This window comes from Oncorhynchus keta, unplaced genomic scaffold (assembly GCF_023373465.1).
Source record: "Oncorhynchus keta strain PuntledgeMale-10-30-2019 unplaced genomic scaffold, Oket_V2 Un_contig_27685_pilon_pilon, whole genome shotgun sequence".
NCBI classification, from domain to species: domain Eukaryota; kingdom Metazoa; phylum Chordata; class Actinopteri; order Salmoniformes; family Salmonidae; genus Oncorhynchus; species Oncorhynchus keta.
In genome coordinates, this window is record NW_026285649.1 from 13,632 (window position 1) to 17,573 (window position 3,942).

Genomic DNA, 3,942 nt, shown 5'->3' on the forward strand with positions numbered 1-3,942 from the left:
GACAAAGACAGCTCTGTGAAGTCACTTTGAGGGACAAAGACAGCTCTGTGAAGTCACTCTGAGGGACAAAGACAGCTCTGTGAAGTCACTCTGAGGGACAAAGACAGCTCTGTGAAGTCTGTTTGAGGGACAAAGCAGCTACAACACCATCTTAACCCAGAGTGGAAAAAGACATTAATGCCTCCAGTGTGTGTGTGTGTCTCTCTGTGTGTGTGTGTGTGTGTGTGTGTGTGTGTGTGTGTGTGTGTGTGTGTGTGTGTGTGTGTGTGTGTGTGTGTGTGTGTGTGTGTGTGTGTTTAGTGTGTATAGAAGAAGTGCTGCTGTAAAGAGCCCATCTGGGATCGACCAGTCACTGACCCCTGTCTCTCCAACTGTGAGGAGAGGACTCTACAGTGTGAGAGAGAGAGACCAGTAGAACGCAGCACAGAAGACCATTGTACTAATGGCTTCTCTCTGAATCTCGAGCCTTACTACATCTCTCTGAATAGCCATAGTTCTGGCATATTCTCTTACAAGTTTCAAGTTGTATTAGTCGTAGGTACACGACACATGCTATACGTCGTTCAACCAAACGCTTACTTGCTGATTCTTAATAACGCGACAACACTAAGAAATACTCAAAGATAATCAGCCCTGGACAGTCTTTATTAACACTGTTCGTTAACCGCTGTTGTCTTACATCACACAGAGACGGTATCGCTGGTACTTCCAGACGATCACTACACAACACTGACAACGGTATCGCTCGTACTGACGGTATCGCTGGTACTGACGGTATCGCTGGTACTTCCAGACGATCACTACACAACACTGACAGGTTGTAGGCTGACGGTATCGCTCGTACTGACGGTATCGCTCGTACTGACGGTATCGCTCGTACTGACGGTATCGCTCGTACTGACGGTATCGCTCGTACTGACGGTATCGCTCGTACTTCCAGACGATTACTACACAACACTGGCTGCCAGTGGCTGACTAATTGAGGGGAATGGAATTATATGGAGTAATGGTGTCGCACGCGTCAGACACATGGTTTCAAAGTGGTTGATAAGTTCCGTTCACTCCATTTCAGACATTACTACGAGCCGTCTTCCTCTCAACAGCCTCCTGTGCTCTACACAAACACGGGTTTCACTTATGGACGGAGTCTTTATTCATATTGTTAGAGTGTAGAGGAGGCAGGTAGCCTAGTGGTTAGAGTGTAGAGGTGGCAGGTAGCCTAGTGGTTAGAGTGTAGAGGTGGCAGGTAGACTAGTGGTTAGAGTGTAGAGGAGGCAGGTAGCCTAGTGGTTAGAGTGTAGAGGAGGCAGGTAGCCTAGTGGTTAGAGTGTAGAGGAGGCAGGTAGCCTAGTGGTTAGAGTGTAGAGGAGGCAGGGTAGCCTAGTGGTTAGAGTGTAGAGGTGGCAGGTAGCCTAGTGGTTAGAGTGTAGAGGAGGCAGGTAGCCTAGTGGTTAGAGTGTAGAGGAGGTAGGTAGTCTAGTGGTTAGAGTGTAGAGGAGGTAGGTAGACTAGTGGTTAGAGTGTAGAGGAGGTAGGTAGACTAGTGGTTAGAGTGTAGAGGCGGCAGGTAGACTAGTGGTTAGAGTGTAGAGGAGGCAGGGTGGCCTAGTGGTTAGAGTGTAGAGGAGGCAGGTAGACTAGTGGTTAGAGTGTAGAGGAGGCAGGTAGCCTAGTGGTTAGAGTGTAGAGGAGGCAGGGTAGCCTAGTGGTTAGAGTGTAGAGGTGGCAGGTAGCCTAGTGGTTAGAGTGTAGAGGAGGCAGGTAGCCTAGTGGTTAGAGGGTAGAGGAGGCAGGTAGACTAGTGGTTAGAGTGTAGAGGAGGCAGGTAGCCTAGTGGTTAGAGTGTAGAGGAGGCAGGTAGCCTAGTGGTTAGAGTGTAGAGGAGGCAGGTAGCCTAGTGGTTAGAGTGTAGAGGAGGCAGGTAGACTAGTGGTTAGAGTGTAGAGGAGGCAGGTAGCCTATTGGTTAGAGTGTAGAGAGGAGGCAGGTAGCCTAGTGGTTAGAGTGTAGAGGAGGCAGGTAGCCTAGTGGTTAGAGTATAGAGGAGGCAGGTAGCCTAGTGGTTAGAGTGTGGAGGAGGCAGGTAGACTAGTGGTTAGAGTGTAGAGGAGGCAGGTAGCCTAGTGGTTAGAGTGTAGAGGAGGCAGGTAGCCTAGTGGTTAGAGTGTGGAGGAGGCAGGTAGCCTAGTGGTTAGAGTGTAGAGGAGGCAGGTAGCCTAGTGGTTAGAGTGTAGAGGAGGCAGGTAGCCTAGTGGTTAGAGTGTAGAGGAGGCAGGTAGCCTAGTGGTTAGAGTGTAGAGGAGGCAGGTAGCCTAGTGGTTAGAGTGTAGAGGAGGCAGGTAGCCTAGTGGTTAGAGTATAGAGGAGGCAGGTAGCCTAGTGGTTAGAGTGTAGAGGAGGCAGGTAGCCTAGTGGTTAGAGTGTAGAGGAGGCAGGTAGCCTAGTGGTTAGAGTGTAGAGGAGGCAGGTAGCCTAGTGGTTAGAGTGTAGAGGAGGCAGGTAGCCTAGTGGTTAGAGTGTAGAGGAGGCAGGTAGCCTAGTGGTTAGAGTGTAGAGGAGGCAGGTAGCCTAGTGGTTAGAGTGTAGAGGAGGCAGGTAGACTAGTGGTTAGAGTGTAGAGGAGGCAGGTAGCCTAGTGGTTAGAGTGTAGAGGAGGCAGGTAGCCTAGTGGTTAGAGTGTAGAGGAGGCAGGTAGACTAGTGGTTAGAGTATAGAGGAGGCAGGTAGCCTAGTGGTTAGAGTGTAGAGGAGGCAGGTAGACTAGTGGTTAGAGTGTAGAGGAGGCAGGTAGCCTAGTGGTTAGAGTATAGAGGAGGCAGGTAGACTAGTGGTTAGAGTGTAGAGGAGGCAGGTAGCCTAGTGGTTAGAGTGTAGAGGAGGCAGGTAGCCTAGTGGTTAGAGTGTAGAGGAGGCAGGTAGCCTAGTGGTTAGAGTGTAGAGGAGGCAGGTAGACTAGTGGTTAGAGTGTAGAGGAGGCAGGTAGACTAGTGGTTAGAGTGTAGAGGAGGCAGGTAGTCTAGTGGTTAGAGTGTAGAGGAGGCAGGTAGACTAGTGGTTAGAGTGTAGAGGAGGCAGGTAGACTAGTGGTTAGAGTGTAGAGGTGGCAGGTAGACTAGTGGTTAGAGTGTAGAGGAGGCAGGTAGACTAGTGGTTAGAGTGTAGAGGAGGCAGGTAGACTAGTGGTTAGAGTGTAGAGGAGGCAGGTAGCCTAGTGGTTAGAGTGTAGAGGAGGCAGGTAGACTAGTGGTTAGAGTGTAGAGGAGGCAGGTAGCCTAGTGGTTAGAGTGTAGAGGAGGCAGGTAGCCTAGTGGTTAGAGTGTAGAGGAGGCAGGTAGACTAGTGGTTAGAGTGTAGAGGAGGCAGGTAGCCTAGTGGTTAGAGTGTAGAGGAGGCAGGTAGCCTAGTGGTTAGAGTGTAGAGGAGGCAGGTAGACTAGTGGTTAGAGTGTAGAGGAGGCAGGGTGGCCTAGTGGTTAGAGTGTAGAGGAGGCAGGTAGCCTAGTGGTTAGAGTGTAGAGGAGGCAGGTAGCCTAGTGGTTAGAGTGTAGAGGAGGCAGGTAGACTAGTGGTTAGAGTGTAGAGGAGGCAGGTAGCCTAGTGGTTAGAGTGTAGAGGAGGCAGGTAGCCTAGTGGTGGTAGAGGAGGCAGGTAGAGTGGTTAGAGTGGAGGCAGGTAGACTAGTGGTTAGAGTGTAGAGGAGGCAGGGTGGCCTAGTGGTTAGAGTGTAGAGGAGGCAGGTAGCCTAGTGGTTAGAGTGTAGAGGAGGCAGGTAGACTAGTGGTTAGAGTGTAGAGGGAGGCAGGTAGCTAGTGGTTAGAGTGTAGAGGAGGCAGACTAGTGGTTAGAGTGTAGAGGAGGCAGGTAGCCTAGTGGTTAGAGTGTAGAGGAGGCAGGTAGACTAGAGTGTAGAGGAGGCAGGTAGCCTAGTGGTTAGAGTGTAGAG

General features: G+C 50.7%; 1 long non-coding RNA gene across 38 annotated transcripts; it reads left to right on the forward strand.

Annotated features, from left to right (window-relative positions):
* Window positions 1-1,166: 1,166 nt before the first annotated feature.
* Window positions 1,167-3,795, forward strand: LOC127922920 (uncharacterized). Of its 38 annotated transcripts, none has more exons than XR_008112787.1 (7): window positions 1,167-1,239; window positions 1,529-1,567; window positions 1,826-1,953; window positions 2,500-2,627; window positions 2,820-3,075; window positions 3,108-3,620; window positions 3,737-3,792. It is a non-coding gene; the product is annotated as an uncharacterized LOC127922920 (long non-coding RNA). The 38 variants fall into 38 exon arrangements; XR_008112789.1 differs by having other exon boundaries at window positions 1,858-1,953; XR_008112797.1 differs by having other exon boundaries at window positions 1,890-1,953.
* The last annotated feature ends 147 nt before the right edge of the window (window positions 3,796-3,942 follow it).